The sequence below is a fragment of the Hippopotamus amphibius genome, chromosome 10 (assembly GCF_030028045.1).
Source record: "Hippopotamus amphibius kiboko isolate mHipAmp2 chromosome 10, mHipAmp2.hap2, whole genome shotgun sequence".
NCBI classification, from domain to species: Eukaryota; Metazoa; Chordata; class Mammalia; order Artiodactyla; family Hippopotamidae; genus Hippopotamus; species Hippopotamus amphibius.
In genome coordinates this window covers 70,309,585-70,330,578 of record NC_080195.1, presented here as the reverse complement: position 1 = coordinate 70,330,578, position 20,994 = coordinate 70,309,585, and the positions used below count along the sequence as shown (strand labels likewise).

Below are 20,994 nucleotides of genomic sequence, written 5' to 3'. Positions count from 1 at the left end.
CATCTCCCAGTCATGTCTGTATGTGCTTTTCTACCATTATCAAATTTCTCTTAATTGGGCCAATTTTTTTTTTCTGGCTGATGCTTTATAGTTTTAAGTTATGAGTTGTAATGAAGAAATGATTCCTTTCAGATGACTGCAGTGACATGCACTAAATTTTCCTAGAGACATTCTAGGATGTATGAAACAGAGCATGATATAACAAATATGGTTTTATTCATATACAATATTGAATATATCAACAGGGGAAAATAATAGAATTTCTTTTATTCCTTAATAGAGCTCTCAGTAGAAGCAATTAAAATATAAAGTACATTATTAACTTTTGAACTTCGACGGAAAAAAATACCATCCATTTCTGACGAGTAGACATTATCTCATAGTATCCACAGCCATCTTATGCATATTACCCTTGCCTGGTCTTAAGTGTGACTTTTGGACACACGACTCAATGTTTCCTAATATTTAATAGTACAATGGCTTTTTATAGTCTATTTAATTTTATTTAGTAATTTAAAGAATGAACAGTTAAGATTTCTCAGATTTTTGTGTTCTTGCTGGAGGTGCACTTGAAAAAGAAACCGCATCTAGCCCTATAGTTAATGCCACATGACCACATCCTGTCTAGAAGGAACCCATTCAGAGTTCCTGGAGAAATGCAAATACGTTATTCATTTTCCTAATGTATCACATTTTACTACGGGTACCACTAATTATTTTGGCTGCATTCCATCATGGCCAGATCTTAATCAAATGAAATATTTATAATGCAAAATCATTGAATAAAAAATACATGCTTATTTAAGCAACAGGTTTTAGAACTCAAGCCAATCACATATTTTGGAGAAGCTGAAGAAGGAGGCATGACGTGTGTTACATTCATAATGTCAGGGTAAGGTTCTGAACTCAATTCAGAGAAACCTTATAATTGTTGCAACCAACTAGAGTTCAGCTGCTTCTGAATTTCTTGGAACAAAATATTGCTGCCAAAGTCACTGATGGGCTCACCCAGTAAAAAATTACAATAATAATGTTAAATTAAATCATAAAAATGCAGAAGGTGGTTATTATAGGGCAGAGGAAAGGAATTGCTTGTAAAGTTATGATGGAAATATCAAAAAATACATTTTACTGAACTTTTAAAGATTAAACTTTGTTTTTAAACTAGGGTGCAAAAGCAAGAAAATGTAAAGATTGTTCAATAAATGATTTCATTCAGTGGTCAACAGCAATGATGCAGCAAGTGAAAATAAAAATTATATTTATTAAACATAGTCATCAACTCAGGCAGAACTGGAACTTATATTATGATAGTTTTCTAGCAAAAAATAACCAGATGAAAGTCATTTTTAAGAAGGAATTTTGACTGAAAGGGGATAAAGAACTTCTTGAATGCAAGTCTTCTCAGTGAAAATGAACTTGGCTTATGCTTAATTTCACATAGTATACAACTCTAAATATTTTATGTGATTTTTAAGTTCTAGGAAGAATTCATTTGAAACAAATGTAGAAAATGACCCAAAATTTAAATATAAAAACTATTAATAGACTTACAATTAGGGAAATAGATCATAAGTAATTCTCTGTGTGCCCTCCAAAAGTAAAGAATATAACTTTTTAAGTTATCTTTTGGATAATCTGGAATTTCCTTTCTGATCATCTTTATACCTTTCAAAAAATATATATTCCTGAATCATATATCATAGACAGTTTGGTAGGTTCCATATTTTCCTCAAGTTGAATAACATATTTCTAAGTGACAATTATCATAGAAACGAACTCCATTTGCTCCTTAAAATACCTGATGTGTCTTACTCCCAGTAAGCACTAAATAATATGGTGAATCAAACTGAATTATTTCCACTTTCTGTTCAGAGATTAATGTGTCTCTTGGATTCACACTAAAGAGGTGGTGTCTCACACATGGAGATTAATGAGCTACATCTGTAACCGAAAATATCCATGGAGAAACCCGCTGAATTGATCTGTATCTGTTTTATTAATCAAGCCCAGTACGGAAGGGCTTTCTTGTGGTTGTACTATATTTTGGAGATAAATAGAGTGGGGAAACCACAGTTCAGTTTAGAAGTTGTTTGAAACATTGAAGAACGTAGGGTTTTGTATTATATGACGGCAATAAAGTCCAATCCTTGATGGTTGTAATGCTGATATATAAGTATATAAATATCCTATATGTATAATTTTACTGCAGACCATTATGACAGTGGCCAAGAAGACCCTAACCATTTAATATGGAATTTACTTCTTGCTGCCACTCTCTTCCTTCCTCATTTTTTAAAAATAAAAACGTTTGGGGTTTTTTTTCAAGCCTTTAGTTGAAGCAGATGGCTAGAAGTCAGAAGCCCCAGATCTATCCTTGATTCTCCTATCAACTGAGACGGTGGCCTTGGGCAAGTTGTGAGAGTAAATCTACAATGAAAGGGAGTTATAATGCCTTACATATGTATGGTGCTTTATGATCTTACACAGCACTTGCAAATACAATATATTATTTAGCCTTCCTCCCAGCCTCCTAAGAGGAGTCTGGCAGTTATTAACAACCCCTGTTAGAGAGAGTAGGAATTTGAGACCCAGAGACACTAAATCACTTGTTCACAGTCATCTCAATATCAAATGTCAGAGCCAGGAAAGACATATATGATGATTCCAAGCTGGTCTTTGTCTCCTTTCTCTACCCCACACTGCCATGCTGTGGTGCCTCCAAAGCTGAGCTGTCTCATATGGTAGCCATGAGCCACGTGTGGGGATATCGCACTTGGAATGTGGCAAGTCCCAACTGAGATGTACTTGATTATAAAATACACACAGAATTTCTAAGACCTTGAACAGAAAAATAATAAACTATCTTATTAATATTTTTCTATCGATTCCACATTAAAATGACGATATTTTTGATATCTTGAGTTAACCTACATTATTACAGTTTATCTCACCTGTCTCTAACTTTTTTAATGAGGCTACTAGAAAATGTAAAGTGACTCACATGGCCCACGTTGTTTCTGTTGGTCAGACTGGACTAGAGGATTCTATTGTTCAGAGTCCACAGTATGGATTTCACAGTCCTGGACTTCTTTATGCACCTGTCTTGATGTGGCTGAGACCAGTTTCCAAAGACTCTGTCAAACATAGAGCAATGTAGATTCGCAGCAATAATTCAGTTACAACACATGGTTCAGAATTTCATGAACGTATATTTCTGGATAAATTCCTGGAGGATTTTCCAAAACGATGACCAGTGTGCCACTTCATGGAGCTGGTGACCTGTGGTCTTTCCAAAAATCCATATCTGAGTGTTAGACAGAAGGTTGAACATACAGAGTGGTTTAGAAATTGTTTTAATGAAAAATGGGACATTCTAAGAGAAAGTAGCATACAGTTCAATTGAAGACCATGAAATTTTTATTCAAGCCATTGGAGATTCATGTTATAACTAAATAAAATAATTTTACTAGAAAAAAAATTTTTTAGCACATAAAAAAGTTACTATATTTGGTACATAAAAATATGCGGCATTACACAAGAAAGCACAAAACAAAAAGCAAACACAAGGAAGCTTATGCTTTTACATTTTGTTCTATCAGAATCAACAATATTAAAAAGTGCACTATGGAAAACATGTTTGCCTAATTCAATATTGATTTCTCCCTTTACCCCACCCTAACAGAGCACCAGTTGTGCTCAGTGTTCCCTTCATGTAAGATAAATACCGATTAAAAATTAAAGCCAATCATGATATTCCAAAAAAAAAACAAACCCAATCTCTCCTTAAACTTCTATTGCATTCCAATGAGTCCATATTGATCAGAAGAACTAGTGAAGAGAAAGTAGTCAGAAGCACAGGTCTGGGATTCAAGACTGTCACCCATCTTCCATACGCAGGGGAAAAGTCAGACTTTGTTAGCTGATGCCTCAAATGGCTCATTCATTAAAAGGTCTCATTTTACGCTTGCTGAACGCTTGAAAAGCTTTGAGTAAAAGTACCTTGGAAAGAACTATAAATTATATTTATGACTCTGCAGCACACCTTATTTTAAAATGTGTCCCCATTAAACATGATGAGTGATGAGACATTGGACTATTAAGTGATATAGGCAATGTAAAATAGACTATATATAAATGTATTATAAAATATAGTATATTTTATCCCCCTTATCAACTCTTTAAGATATTTTATATATAATCCCTAAAGAAGTAGCTTATTTCTGCTTTGAAAAATCTGAGTTCTCAGGGAAAATGGGTTCATATTTAGGAGAAAAAAAAATATATAGTAAAAAAACAGGAGCCCAGAATACTGAAAACTAACATCTATTTGGCATTTATTATATGGTCTCAGGCACTATACTGAGTTAGACCAAGATTATCTCATGTAGGGATTTGAAGATTAGCAACAGAGAGCAGAACCAAAGTTCTTAACCATTACTGCCTCTTACTTCAATGCTGTTTGAAGTCACTATGCGAGCTAGTATTAGAGACAGTATTAGAATCTGAGGGAATATTAGGCAGTAAGATCAGAGCTCTGCCCTTAAAGAGAACACAAATTGGTAGACTTGTGAACATGTTTTTGAAAAATACATGTTTATAAACAGGATTGTATGAAGGAGGGATTACTCTTTACTTTCTAAAGGTTTTTTTTATGTTACGATAGAAATCTTTACAGCAATGTTCTCCAGTGTGTTAAAACTTACCTGTTATTTATAAAGCAAGGGTCTCATGTAAAACAAAAGAAAACAAAAGTATATAATGTGAGTTTCAGAGATTTGTTTTCCTCTATGTATTATACCCACTTGGAGGAAAGTAGGCTGAAATTACCTTAAATATTTTCTGGAAAAAGAAGAAATGAAGCCAAATAAACAAAAAGGGGGTCTAAATCAAAATGGCACTGAAAATCACAAAACAGTGAAAACTAAAGGGTTTTATAACTTTTTATACAATAAAAATAATATGTTACCTTTGAAGGTTGACATCAAAAATTGTGTATGTAAGCTAATTACAAATTAGTACTTTTTGTAAAATAAAGATTCCTAAATACATAACTTATTACCAATTTTGTAATGCTCATGCTTACCTGGAAAGAAGTAAAAAGAAAATATTAACAGTAGCCAACTCTGGGTAGCAGAAATTTAGACATTTCTGTCCTTATTTATATATTTTTGTAATAATTCCAGAATGAACATGGATTGCTTTTATAATAAGTGAATAGAAAATTTATTGTAATCAATTCCAAAATTGATTGCAAATGAGAAAGGCAAAAATTATTGTTGGGGAGGGGGGCATAACATGCAAAATTTGTCCTCAATCACAAAATTTAAAAATAATAATATATTTTATAGGTTCTTCTTTCTAGGCATTATTGCCCTTCCTTTGATTCAAGATAAAGCAACCTGTGGACGACTCAGTTTCTCTAGACAATGAGGGTAAAAGCTAGACTGGGTTTTCTAGATTTTCTTGAGAAAGCATTTTATCCTCAGCTGTGAACGAGTATAAGGATCAAGGTTGTATTCTTGAAGCTCAAAGTTGTTACTGCAGCAATCAGAAACGCAGAGCAGCATGTAAAGTACGCTTCTTCACCGTGGAACAAACTGACCATCAGTCATCTCTAATGGTGTCTACTTAAAACTGGCCTTAGTCTTAGACCTTGAGAGTATAAAATGTCATGTGAGACTATATTATATAATCATATCTTTGAGCAGGATAGGGTCTTAGTGATCCTAAAAAGTGAAATATAGAGCTGTTTTAGGCATCTCTTTCAAATATTCATGGAGAAATATTTGGTCAGCTTACTTCTTTTATGACAACAACACTAAAATTTTACTACAAGAAAACTCAGAAATGAGTTCCTTGTGCCATTTAATCATTAAATCATAAATCCACAGACCATTAGAGCTGAAAGGGGCCTTCTAAATGATCTCATCCAATACCAATATTTTACAGATGAGAAAACTAAGGAGTATAAAAATTATTTTCTCAGGAAAAAGTGAAATCACTGAAAAATATCCCAAAGTATCCAGGAATTTCTGGAAGCTTACATAGGAAGGACTAGGTATTTCAAATCTTACCAGAACCTGATAGTTTGGTTGTGGATACTCTTGTGCAAGGAATAAATATACTAACAGTGACTAATATATAATATATGAAAAGCACATTCACAGTGAATGCCTATAAAGTAAAAACCAAAAGTATAACAAAGCCAGTGATTTCAGACCAGATCACTCACTCATTACTCAGCTTCCTTTCTTCAGTGAGTACAATAATTGAAAGGAGCTTTCTTTGCCACTTTCAGACACAAATCGTCTATTAGCACGAGAAATTGGCTGCTTCCACACTGGCTGATAGACCAAAGAATAATGGGACATTCATTCCTTGACTTAAAAAAGAAAGGATGTCAAAATCCTCCTCATTTTATGCATTTATGAAAAATGCGCTTATAAAAAAATTATATGTATTAAAAACATATTCCTCATCCCCCCCAAAATACATACTACACATTATGGAGATTGTCCTGGAACAAGTAAATATTAAGGCTCTTTTTCTAAGTTTGTCTAAGAAACTGAAATAGTAACCCTTGATGTTAAGGAAAATAGAACAGTGCAGGTACTTCTACTGTCATCTATAAAATAGGAATAAGAGTAGATTCTCACAAAGCTGTTCAAGGATTGAATCAATAATAGATGTAAAATGCTTAGTTCAGTACTTGGCACATAGTTAACATTCACTAAGTGTCAGATAGTCGTCCGACATAGTGATATTATCATTTAAAACATGGTGGCTCCTCTGCACACACCCTTCCCCTCAATCAAACCAAACCCTTGAGATTCCCCTCACGGTGTCATGGCCCCATGCCCTCGCACATGCTGACCCCTCTTTTCAAATGTTCTTTCTCTTCCCCTGGTGAACCCATCAGCCAGAGTCCAGTTCTGAAGCTTCCTTCTCTTACTCGTCTTCCCTCATCCCTGCTCCTGACTTCGTTGCATTCACGCATTTCCCTGGGTGCCCTGCAATATGCCTCTTCTAGGGATTGAGATATGACTTTTTTTTTTACTTGATTTCTCCCTTCTCCCTTCTCACACCCACACGCACAGACACACACACATGTACACACTGAAGTGAAAATGCATCACACACACATATTTTTGTATCTCTGTAGAAACATCTACTGAAATAAATAAACTAACTCCTGTATAAATAAATAAGTGATTTTGTTTCTTCATGAGTAGTTATCAGGCTAGAATGTGTGTCTAGTGGCCTCAGTTTTGAAGGGGAAAGGGGGTGAAGGGTATAGTGGGAAAAGCTGGGGGATACAACTTGGCAGCCCTGCGCCCTGGCTCTGCCACAGGACTAACCCTAGGGTTTTCAGTGAGTCATTTAATTCCCTGGACTCCCTCTCCTTCTTAGCAAAATAAATGAGTTAGGCAAAATATTCTCTGAGGACCCACTCGATGCCAACATTCATATGATGCTAAGCATCCGTGCATCTCAGTGGTTCTCAAACTTCAGCAGGGATCAGAATCATCAGGCGGGCTTATGAAAACACTGATTCCTGATCAGCACGTCTGAGATGGGGCCCGAGAATTTGCATTTTTACAAGGTCCCAGGTGATGCTGAGGTTGCTATGGGGCGGTTGGTGGCGGCGGGGGGATGGTGCGGGTACCACACTTTGAGAACCAGTGATTAATCTTCTTAACACAGGATATCCTGACACTGTCCTGTCACCACCTGGCAGAGAGTAAATTCACATTAAGGTGGAGGCAGGTAAACCCAGGCTTCTGCGAAGCTGCCATCAGGAAGATTGTGGGCCTGTGGGTGAGTCCCAAGAGTGGCCACGGAAGGCAGACTTTCCTGACCATAACAGTTCTGTTAACGGTCCACCTTGTGGGCAAGGGACAGCCCGAGTTCACAATGCTGCAGGGCATTGAAACAAATTCTAGGGTTTGATCCATCTGTTAAACCTACTGCTTCTGAAGTCACAGTGGATCACAGTTGCCATCTACTGATGGCTTTGAATTACTGCATCTAGAGGCTACAGAATGAAATAATGCTTTCCTCTGGAAACTACTGTTTCTACAAAACTGTTCAAGATGAGAACTTCTGAGAACAAGCTTTAATGTACCCTGGTCTTATTTACATTTGTACCTAGGCACTGTAGAAATAAATAGGCATATATCACTTAGTATGTGCTAGGCACTGTTCTAATACTGTATCTATGTTCAGTTATTCACAGCAATCCAATAAGATAGATACAATTATTACGCCCACTTTATAGGCTGGAAATATAACTACAAATGTACAAAGAAATTAAGAAACTTGCCTGAGGTTGCCCAGCCAATAGAGTGGTAGAGCTGGGATTGTACCTAGACAGCTCCTAGAGAGATGTTCCTCTAGCCAGCCTCTCTTATAACAGCAATTTAAATACACAGATAATGGAAACAACTGGTACCTGCGCAGTAGTCCCACCTTTACCATGGTTTTGTTTTCAGCAGTTTGTTACAGTCAACCACCATCTGAAAACATCAAATGGAAAATTCCAGAAATAAACAATTCATAAGTTTTAAATTGCATGCCGTTCTAAAAAGCATGATGAAATCTCATGTCCCGTCACTCCAACCCACCTGGGATGTGACTCATCCCTCTGTCCCATCAGTTAGTCACTTAGTAGCTGGTCTAGTTATCAGATCAGCTGTGGTGGTATTTCAGTGCTTGTGTTCACGTCACCCCTATTTTGCCTACTAATGACCTCAAAGCCCCAGAGCAGTGATGCCGCCAATTCGGATATACCAAAGAGAAGCCACAAAGTGTTTCTTCTAGGTGAAAAAAGGGAAAGTTCTTGACTTAACAAGGAAAGAAAAAACTCATATGCTGAGGTTGCTAAGATCTACAGTAAGAGCAAATTTTCTATCTGTGAAGTTGTGAAGAAGGAAAAAGAAATCCATGCTAGTTTTGCTGCAAAAATTACGGCCACAGTGTATAAGTTCTTAATTAAGATGGAAAAGACATTGACTTTGTACAGTAAGATATTTTGCGAGAGAGAGACCACATTCACATAACTTTCATTATACCATGTTGTTATAATTGTTCTATTTTATTATTAGTTATTGTTGTTAATCTCTTACTTTGACTAATTTATGAATTAAACTTTATCATATGTATGTAGATATAGGAAAAAATATAGTACATAGGGTTCGGTACTATCTGAGGTTTCAGGTATCCACTGGGGTCTTGGACCATATCCCCCACAGATAAGGGGCACTAACTGTGAATAGTTACCAGTTCCCAGATAGGGGTCTGAAAACTTTTATAAAATATATACTGAAGCAGTTAATTTTTTCTGATTCTTCTAAATGAAATCAGCTCATGTGTAACAACTAAAGAAATATTTCTACCTACACAAAGACACCATAATGCAACAAAAAGAGCACCAATTTGGAATCAACTTCCAACTTGCTGTGCAACTTTGGATAGGTTGCTTAACTTCTCTGGGCCCCACTTTCTTCACCTATAAAGTAGACAAAATTGAAATGTGGTTCACGTGGTTTGAAGTTCTTTAAAGCTAGATTAATTTTTTTGAGTAACTGCTTGAGTTCTCCAGTGAATGTGATCACAAGATCAAATAGGGAGATAATGGGCAGTAACCATACTGGTTGTTCTCAAATTGTCCCGCACGTGGGAAAGGAGACAGAACAGCAGGTTTGATCTCCTGGTCAAAGGGCTAGTGGTAATAATAACAGTCATAGGGAGTGCAGAGAAGTAAAGAGCTCAATCAGGGAGATCCATGTTTCACTTCTCTTCCTGGGTGCTGCACTTGACTCACGTACCTGAACTGTGCACCCTTGAATATCTCTGCCTTCCAAGAGTCCTCACCAAAGCACTCCTGCAGAAAAGTCGAATCTTTGCTGGTGGATTGAGGTCCAACCCCCTTCACTCCAAACTTCTTTTATCAGAGATCTCCTTGAATTTAAAAACCCAGTCACTGCTAATCCTTTTAACTCCTTATCTAAGACTTCTCAGTTACCAAACCATTTCTAACCTCAGTAAACCAAACACTACAGGATGGTTATCAAACTGAAATACTAGTGGTACGGAGACACAAAGGTTGGCTATTTGCTTGGCACTGAGTTCTGATTGGGTAGAGAAATGGGTATTTCCAGCACCTGTTAAAGGATCTTTTGGACTGAACAAATAGAATGTAGTTATGTATTACAATTTACATGAGACTTTTCCTTCAAAGAGCTCAAGTTTCTATAAAGTTACTTTTAAAATAAAATTCTCAAAATATGGTGATGGTGCCTAAATAATAGTGACTCGGGATAAATTTTTACGGAGAGATCCTAAAACTTGCTGATATCAAAAACGTTTCATCAGCATCTAAAATAGTCAAACTCACACAAGCAGGAATAGAATGGCGGTTGCCAGGGGGAGGGGGGAGGGAACATGGGAGGTTGCCGTTCAGTGGGTATAAAAGTGTCAGGGACTTCCCTGGTGGTCCAGTGGGTAAGACTCCACACTCCCAATGCAGGGGGCCCACGTTTGATCCCTGGTCAGGGGAGCTAGATCCCACATGCCTCAACTAAGAGTTCGCATGCCACAGCTAAGACCTGGGGCAGTCTAAATAAATAAATAAATAAATATTTTTTAAAAAGTGTCGGTTATGCGAGATGAATAAATTCTAGAGATGTGCTGAAGGGCATTTTGTTTATGGTTAACAACACTGTACTATAACCTTTAAAAACCTGAGGGTAGATCTTATGTTATCTTTTTCTACCATGAAGGAAAAAAGAGAGAAAGAAAGAAAGAAAGAAAGAATGGAAGGAAGGAAGGAAGGAAGGAAGGAAGGAAGGAAGGAAGGAAGGAAGGAAGGAAGGAAGGAAGGAAGGAAGGAAGAGAAAGAAAGAAAGAAAAGAAGGAAGGAAGGAAGGAAGGAAGGAAGGAAGGAAGAGGGAGGGAAGATTGCTGCTGTCCAAGTAAGGTCAGACTTTAAAAACTGCAGTAACTTTGAGAAACTATTTTTTAGGGAAATAGGATTAGTTTTCAACATTATTCTCTGTGACCCATGCAACGTCATATAACCATAACTTTCCTCAAAACTTAAACTTAAAATAGTACGCATTTATCAAAATAAATATTAAATTTTAAAAGGACTACATAAGCTCTCAACATGTTTGATGCCAAAAAAAAAAAAAAAAGAGGAACATCTGCTGAACTCTGAGCCTGAGCAACCAGATAGATAAGTGGTAATATCATTTTTCAAAATAGGGAAGCCTGGGGTAAAATTAGTTTTTCAAAGCTTATAATCCTCTAATCATGTTAGTTAATTTGATTTCAGAATTAATTTTTTAAAGTGAAATGAATTTTTAATGCATGAGGCTTTGGGATATGTCAGCACCTCTGTAAGGTTGAGCCACATTTAGCAACCGTGATATTCCACCACCCCAAGGACTCCCACTCTGAGATAGAATCCTGAAACAGACAATCAGCCTGATCCAGTGTGATGTTTCAAAATGTTCTTTTGTAAAATAGTTTCAAAGACCCATGACTAGAGAATTATAAAATCATGTCTTCTGTCTAGGACATGTTTATAAATATGCATAATGGAAGCCTAGCTCTCCACTCTTTCAAGAAGTACAAGGTAAAAGTCCATGGTTCAGTTCAAAGGAATGTTAAATATCGGCCTGAGATTTATACTCTTGGGAAAGAATGTTACAGTGGAAACAGGGGAGAAATGTGCTCGGTTTGTGAGCCAATGGCCCTTTTGTGGGAACCAGAGCCTTGAACTTCCAGGCCGCTGTGTTGTACTAAGTGTGGCTGCAAAGATCTGGGGACAGTGTCATCACATCGCCCATAGATGATTGCTAAGAGCAAGAAAGTACAGAGACTTAGCCAAAACCATCATAAATCTGGATAGGACCAAAACTAAGTAAATAGTATTTTAAAAATGGATACAGGGATTATTTGACTTAATGTAGAGACTTAAAAAACTGAAGGGACACCAAATTCCAAGGAAATGTGGTTCCTTTGTCAGGTCCCCACTTTTTCAGAGAGTGCCTCCTTTTCAACATTTTAGCTTGTCTGACGGGTACTAATTAGCTATGATTTTTTTATAGATGAAGACATGACATTCTAACAGCATATAAAGACAGGGGCCTTTCTGTCTTCTTTATTGCTGTCTCCCAGCAATTAGAACTGTACCTGGCACACAGCTAGCACTCAGCAAAACATTGTTGAATGAATGAAGAAAAGCTGGAATAAATTGCTAAGTCAAAGGAAAAAATAGCAAGTAGAAAGGAATCTTCTCTTTCTAATTGTTTTTATGTAAAACACTATATTGTCAGCTGAAATCTAATGAAAATTACAAGAGAATATTTTCTTTCTGGGGGAGAATTTCTTGTCTAATGTACTCTTTTCCTCTGGTGTCGGCGTTGGGTGCTCATCGCCCTGCATATTTATAACATTCATTGGCATTAACAGAACTTTATCTTGAGTTTCACCAGTTTTTATCAGTCTACATATTTCACCCAGTCTTCATAGTCTTTGTCAGGGTGGCGGGGAGAGGATCATAAAACTGAAGAGTTAAATAAAAAATTGAATAATTGACAAGCTGGCAAACACAAAAATTGATTTCTTTTGACCACTCACTCAATTCTAAGATTCTTATCTGCCTTAAATTTACATCTGTTCAGTCTTTTAAAAAAAAAAAATTTTTTTTTTTACATCAGTTCATTCACCCTTACCAGTTCTGACCTCAAGCTCAAGGGCAGCCTTTTTTCCATTGCCATCACTCTATCTGGCCATAGCTATTGAGTAGCTATGGATTGAAGCTAGTAAAGAGAGAAAAATAAGAAACAAAAAAGGAAACATCCTTTTAGAAAAGTGTTTGATGAGAAAACAGAAGCCTCACACATCTAAAGCATAAGCTTGCCTGGAATTTGGTCTGGATTTTGGAGGCTGTTACCACTCAGGCTCAAGTAGATCAGCATAAATCTGTTCTTTGAGATCACTGACTCTAAGACCTTTTAGAAATGTGTGTAAGTCATTCTAAAGTGAGAAAATGAATAGGATACATTCTAGTAGAAAGCCAAGGGGAGAGAAAATAAATCTTTGCCATCTCCCTTTCTGGTGACATTACACTTTAAAAATAGGTACGGGGAGGCGCCCAGGGGAGGAATTTCAGTTAGGCTAATCTACTTACAAGCAGAATTTCTTCCAGGATACAAGAGCCGTTGGCAAACATTGGTTGGCACATTCTTCCTAAAAGGTAAAAGCCTTCCCCCCGCCCCCCCACCCCCCGGCAGGTTTTAAATGACACTTAAGAGTGTCAGGCAAACCTTCCAAACCATGGCCAAAAGCAGGTTAATCCAAAACACACAACATCCCCAGCCAGCTCAAGATCAACAAAAAAATTAGGCCTAGGGATTACAGGATGTTAATTGTGAAACAGAATCCCATGATATTTATGGCTCCAGAGACTGGGCAGAGCTACTCTTGAGCAGTATGAAGTATTTCTTACACTGGGGCAATTGCTTATAGTTGATGCTATAACATGTACCATATTGAAGAGAACCAATTAGTCACAATCTATGCGGTAGGTTAGTGGGCCTAACCATCAACTGGAGCAAGCTTGTAGAAAATTTGGTTTTTTGGTCCCCTCCCCAAGCCTATCTAGTCAGACTCCATGGGGGAAGAGATTGGGGACAAAGAAGGCCAATGAGTAAGATGTAGATGCTCTGCACATTGAGAATCACTGCACTGGAGTCTGGAGCAAGTCCCTAACGTCAGGACTGTCCCCAACTCTAATTTCCGGCACCTAGCACTGAGGCTGGAACCTGGTCGGTACTCGATGACTATCTGTCGAATGAAAAGCAGTGAGCATTCAGGGATGCCAGGCACTGTCGTAAGCGCTCTACGCATATTAACTCATTTAATCCTCACAATAAAGGACTGTTATTAGCCTTGGTACTTGCTAGGCACGCTGCTCACACACTGCACAAAGTGGCACGTGACTGCAACTGGTTCCTTTGTTACATTCAACTGCCTCCTCCTCCGGAAGACCCTCCGTGACTGCCTATCTAAAGCAGCATCAGTCATGCCCATCCCAGCACAAGATCCCATTCCTTGTCTTTACAGTATTTGTCTCTGTCTGAAGTTATCGGGTTTGTTTTTTTGTCTAACTCCCTTCACTAAAATATAAGCTCCACGAGAATAGAAATCTTGAAGGTCTTATTTGTCATTGTATCTTTAATGCCTGACTCACAGTAGACACCTAGGAAATATTTAAATATTTAAATGAATGTATGTTAAAAATGCATAGTAAATGCCAAGTAAAGGAGTTGTGTTTGCTATGTAATTTCTTTGTTCTCTCAGAGCTTCCAAAATTTATAATGATAAGTGTAAAAAGTGAAAGAAATTATACTTCTAAGCCAAAAATGTTCCTGAAAATGCTTTCCTGGTCTACCTTGTCCCAAGTCAGAGATTGGACATGAGAAAAAGAAAGAACAAAGTAAGGGTTAAAATGGAAAGTCTGGAAGATTTTTCACTCTACGGTGTCAATATTTGGTTTGAAATGAATTCTTAGGACATCAGACACACCCATGTTCAAACATAAGTAAAACACACATTCCAAGATTAAATGTACATGATTTTTAGATTAACCAATGTTTTTATTAGCCACACAATGACTCTGCTTTACTAGTTTAAAAAGCTGTATCTACATGACACCGAAAGAGCTAGTTAAATCAATGAAACTCAAGCCGATTGCTTTGATAGTAAAAAGAATGGGCAGACCAGTTCACTCCAAATGGTAAATGCATCAGAATCATTGACCATTTTACCCTGTGCCAACAAAATCAAAATCAGAAACGGACTGCAGACTCAGGAGAGAGAAAGAAACTCATTTTAAATGGGTTTCTCACGTGGTATGGTTCAAAACCATGGGTCCTTTGAAAAACACCACTAGCTAGTTGATGTCATATCAGTGCCAACCAAACCCCAGCAGGATTCTGACCATGGATGAGCAAATCAACCTCCCCCTCTTCATTTATGGTAACGGGTTTCAGGCAAACAATAGCTAGGGCCAAGGTATTGCTGCTGAATGAAGCTTTTTGTTCCAAGTCATTTTTACCACTTCCACTGAAATGCCAGACAGTGAGTGTTGTCAGGGATGTTGTTGGATAGAACATACACAAAATCAACTAGAAACATTTTTTTTAAAATCCTTGTTTTATTTTGAGAATATCTTTTCACTATGATCACGCAGGGAGTTAGCCAGACGTGCACTGGCTTCCTTAGCCATCTCAGAGAATGTGGATAGATGATGGGAAAATCTTTCCATTGGGAGATGTTGCTGATCCCTGATCACATGCACTTCAGTTGGTCTTTGAGGCTTAGTGTGAAACTTGGAAGTACCAAAGTAGATGTGGGAAGGGGCAGAGGAAGGCGTGCAACCAATAGTGAGGCCTGTTCTTCCTACAGGAAGGCAAAGACCCTAACCTAGGAAGAATTTTGCTGCCATCCACCCCACCCCCACCCCCACTGAGAAAGATTTCATCAGAATTTTTAAAAAGATAGAGAGGAATTTGTTTTCATTTTTAAATTTTGCAAGGGCAATCAGTCAAGAACAAAGATAATTTCTATGTTCACTACCAAGGACTTCAAAACCATCTGGGTTAACTCAAAGCCAGGTTTAGCACGTTTCATTTCCATTTTGTGAGCAAAACATGATTTGGATTACAAATTTCTCTGAGGTACATGCATAGAGCTGAGAGACTATCATTGCCTTATCAAAAGCAACAGGAGAAATTCCAAATATGAAGAATCACCGAGATTTATTGCCTCAATTCCCAGCCTGACACTTGGCTCAGCACAGAGAGTACACAGCCAAAAAGAAGTCCTTTACTAAGGTATGAAAGGAACTGGCTGCTTGTGAAGTCCAGACTTGAGAGTGACACAAACAGGGGTTTGGTCTTTTACGTGGCCAGCAAAACCTAGTCTGTTTGAAGTAGGATCAATTGATTTCTTGAACATTTCAAATAAGCAAATTCTGCAGGAAATGGGAGGCAGATGCATTTTTAACTCAAGGGTTCCTTGGAAGACAGGCAGAAAATAATCAAACGACATCCTCTAGTTTCATTTTGGCCTTTCTCCTTAGACCTACTCTCCAGAACTTTACCTCTGACATGTATGTAGAGACAGTGGTGGAATAAACTCGGGGAGGGGTACGGGTAGAAATGTATTTAAATAATAATTTGAATTCATTTAAATAATAGTTTACATTTCATTTACATAATAGTTATATTTAAATACAAAAAGAAACAGAATGGGTCTGATATAATTGTAGACCAATTTAAAAATACTACATTAAATTTGGAAGAGGCTCCAAAACATTTCAGGAAGCGTCTATTGTAAACTAGGCACTGTGTCGGCAATTTTCACAATGATCCTCTAAGGTATGTGACAATGACAATGACAATCAGGTTGTCATTATTCTCATGATACACCTAAGAAACTGAGGCTCCTTGAGATTCAGTGATTTGCCAGAGGCCACAATGACTGTAAAGGAAGAGGCTCATCAAAGAAGTCCCCAGTTGGTCCTCAGGACTGAAATCCAAATGGAGAGAATCTGAGATCTAAGACTAAGTTTCTTCTGCACTAGCTTTGGCTAGTCCTCGCATGTGGCCCAGGAATAAATCAGCAGCCTGTGTTGAAGATGGGTCAGGAGTGGTTGGCGGCTGTGTGCACGCCAGAAACACCACCACGCCAAGTGAGCACAGGCAACTTTCCCCCAGGAACTCAGAGGGGAGAAGGAAGAGGGACTCTCCTCTCTCCAAAACGCTTTCGCTTCAGACATTTAGAGAAAACATAAGAAACATGGAGAGAAGAAAACAGACTCGCTCAGCCACGCCTTCCGCTAGCTTGCTAACACCTTGTTCTTTGTTCTTGAGACTTTCACCGAAGATGAAATATTTCTTTCCTCTTAACTTCACATATGCTGCCCAGAAGCCCCCAGGTTTCCTGGAATTTTTATTAAGAATTCCAGATATTCTGGCAATAATTTTCAGACACCAAGCTTTCGCTGACAGAGAGCAGATACATACCATGTTTGGTACAACCGATGTCTGAGGATTTTCCCTCTGCTTTCTTCTGCCAATGAAACTGTCCCATTATTGGTTTTGATTTATTAATTGTGATCTCATTTCCCTTTCCAGAAATCTCATTTGCAAGATTAAAAAAGATGAATAAAAATGATAATGGATAGCCATCCCTGGTATTTAGTTTGTTCTCCTTGGCTTTTGCTTTTGAACAGTCTGCTCTGTATCTTGGGCACTTCTGTATCAGCAACGAAAATCATGGACATTTTAGCATGGAATTTTTTATGTGTACATGTTAATCAGGCCCACTCCTAACATTTGTGATGCTTTGGACAAAAGTACAAATGGAGGCCCTCATACCATACATCTAAGTCTTTAAAAGTTATGGATGGGAACTTCCCTGGCAGTCCAGTGGTGAAGACTTTGTCTTTCAATGCAGGGGGTGCACGTTCGATCCCTAGTTGAGCATCTAAGAGCCCACATGCCTCACAGACAAAAAACCAAAGCATAAAATAGAAGCAACATTGTAACAATTTCAATAAAGACCTTAAAAATGGTCCACATTAAAAAGAAATATATATATAATATGTATTATATACATATAAAGTTATGGATCTAGCTAACAAACTGTTAATACCTTATGTTCTATCCTCTGCCTTGTCAAATATACATTCGTAGCAACCTGAAAGGCCACATGCAGATTTGGAAGTCTCAGACTCCTTGAAGCATTGCACAGGAACGCAGAGGCACAGGGAGGTCAGCCTACCCCCGACTCATTTGTTCCCACCTCCCGCTCAGCCATGGACCACAAGAGGTTTCACACCCAGGCATGTGAACACCCCATCTGCACAGCCATCCCCATCCATAACCCCTAACAAACAGCTGCGTCCTGGCCCCACACTGGACCCAGAGGTGCACACCCCAGGGGGACAGTCCATCTCAGGAGACTGAGCTCTGAGAAAAAAACCTGTGAAGTCACTAGAAAGAGCTCAAGATCATCTGGTTAGAGAATTCTAGGGTCTTGTGTACCCAGATCATGGTCTAGAGGAGAGTGGGCCCTGGAGAGCACCATCCCTGGGCTCCTCACCCCATGGCAGTTGGAGAAGGCACAGCTTCAAGAAGGTCAGAGCAGAGGCCCCTCTTGGCCTGATCTAAGTAGTACTTGGACTTAATGTCCCCTTTGTTGTAATGGCTAAGTGAGAATTAACCTTATACTGGACACTTTTTATCCATTGCTTTCAAGTAACAGTGAAAGGCATCTCAGAAGAATATTTAGAACTAGAGGCTCAAGATCCATGGTTTCTCATAAGGCAAGGCATTTGCACACCAATATCAGTGAGGATTATGCAATTTGCTATTTGAGTTGCGGGTACAGTCATCTGATTTCCAACTCCAGTTTCCATGGTCCAAAGCCAATGAAGAAACAGAATCTGTTACATATTCCAAAGTAGACATCATTAACAATGATTATTATCTAATATGGAAATTAATTAAGAGGAGGGGGTATAAGCACATATTTCATTGTCATAAATTCCCTTAGAAGATGAAACAAGAAAGAGCCAGAGAAGTGTATTCCGGGAGATGGGAGGGAGGGAAGGGCGGGTTCCTTGGGTTTAGTTTGTTTCAAGTGAGGTAGACTGTGCTTCTACTTCTCTAATGCCCTGGATCCACTCCTGCCTGTTAGTAATGATAACAACAGTAAAAACAGCTAATACTTACATCACACTTCCTCCGTCCTAGACATTGTTCTAAGTGCTTTACCTACATTTACTTATTTAACCTGCACAAAAGCCCTACAAGGTAGCTATTATTATTACCCTCATTTTACAGAGGAGGAAAGTGAGGCATAAAAAGATTTTGGAAAAAAAAAAAAAAAAGCCTTGCCCAAGATCATGTAGGTAATAAGATGCAGAGCTGGGATGTGGACACTGTCAATGTGGCACTACAGTCTGTGCACTAGCAACACATTCTACTGCTTCTTGGGATGGTCTACCACCCAGGGATTGGCCAGCTCAGCTGTTGCTCACCCTCAGCTCGGCCCTGCTTCACCAAGCAACCATGCACTTGCCCCTAATAGTTGGAGGTTTGACCTGAACGAGTAGGTGTCTCTTTGGCTGACCTGGGACTTTCTGTTTGCTGAGGATGAGAACAGCCTCCCATGGCCGTCACCATAAAGTGCAATGTGGAACCAAGGACTTGGTATTAAGCCCTTCTCAATTTGTGTATTAGCAATGGCTTTTTACTGATGCCAAAATTATTAAAGTCATTTTTAAGATAAATTGTTGAATACTGCATCACTAAAAAAACAAAAAACAAAAAACAAAAACCCAGAACAGCCCCAAATTCTCTTAACAGCTAACAGGACTTATTTTTTTAAGAGGAACTTTGTGGATTGAAAATTTACTTACTCTCTTGTCTTTAAGGTTCACAAAAGACTAGGGGTTTTGTCTTACTTTTCTTTATTTTCAGTTCTTATTAGAGTACCTTACATATAAGAGGTGTTCAGAAGTTTTTAAATAAAGTTTTGCCATATTTTTCAATAACTCTCAGTTTTAATCTGGAAACTCAATGAATATAAACAGCAGAATAACATTTGCCTAAAAATTTCAAATTCAACCATTGTGGGTGGGCGTTAATATAGAAAGTTTATGTATGTTCCAAAGTCTGTTCTATATTCAAAATTCCTATTCAAAGAGGTGATATGGTATAATAGTTAAGTGCCTAGACCCTGGAGGCAGCCTCCCTGAGTTCAAATCCCAATCCAGCTACTTACTACTGTACGTGGGACTTTTTACATGTTATTTAAACTCTTTATGCCCCAGTTTCCTCACAGGTAAATAGGAATGATTATGTAATAGCTTCCATATCAGGGGGAATTTTCTGAGGTTTAGATAAGTTAATCAACACGAGGTGATTAAACGAATTGAGCGATATAAAATGTTTTCAGTTCTGCCTGGCAAATAGTAAGTTCTCCATGAATGTTAGCTGTCATGCCAAACTATCCCACAATTTAAGAACAAATATGGTTTCTTTCAGCACTTAAAATAGTTGTATTTTGGGGGATTGATAAAGTGGTCAACCATATTTTTTCTTCATGGTTAAGAGAACATTTATTGATAATAATAGTTAACAAAATAAAACCAGCAATGATAGAATGTACTACCTGCTGCAGGTAGGCAACATAATAAGTTATGTCATGAAAATATGGTTCCCAGAGAGAGGGTCTTGGCTATCGCAGAATCCGCTGACCCATCAGCTTCCTCTCTCCTCTGAGCAGGCTTCACGCTTCTAAGAATTTAAGGAGTAGGGACGACACTCTCAGCTGCGGTCTGCCACAACCGGTCAAAGTCACACCAACAGACACCGGGGGAATAAACTGCACAATTCCCAGACCAGTGTCACATCCATTCAGCAAAGTGTACCTAGTGGGACAGATAGAGCAATGGGGATCCTCAAGCATATATTGTTTTGTTTATGCAGTGAAGCCAGAGGAAACTATGTCAGGACTGCGTATCCAAAATGTTCTAAAGCCTACACACCAGTGTAAGTCCTTCTTGGATCCCGAATTCCTTCCTTCATGATCTTAACCTTTGCTGCATGAACCCTTCCCAGACTGCCCCCCAGGCCGTTCTTCACGGTGAAGCTTGGAGCACTCATGGTACTACTTCTAGTTACTATTTACTTCATTGGCACGTGGGCTTCTCGTTGTAACATCTTTAGCGTAAGGCAGGGGTTCCTGCTGGCAAAGTAACCAGAGTAATGTTCAGTTGGTCCTTTCACTCCTTTTGGTTGTATCCATGGTCTTGGCTTCCAGTCTAAGAATCTTACGGTTTCATAGTTTCCTCCTATTTCTTTTGTATATTTCTCCACACAGCCTCATTAGCCTGCTATAGCTTTT

At 38.3% G+C, this 20,994-nt stretch overlaps 1 protein-coding gene across 2 annotated transcripts in view; it reads left to right on the top strand.

Annotated features, from left to right (window-relative positions):
* The window catches only part of COL8A1 (collagen type VIII alpha 1 chain), a 150,598-nt gene that overhangs the window by 95,889 nt on the left and 33,715 nt on the right, over positions 1–20,994 (top strand). The window lies entirely within an intron of this gene.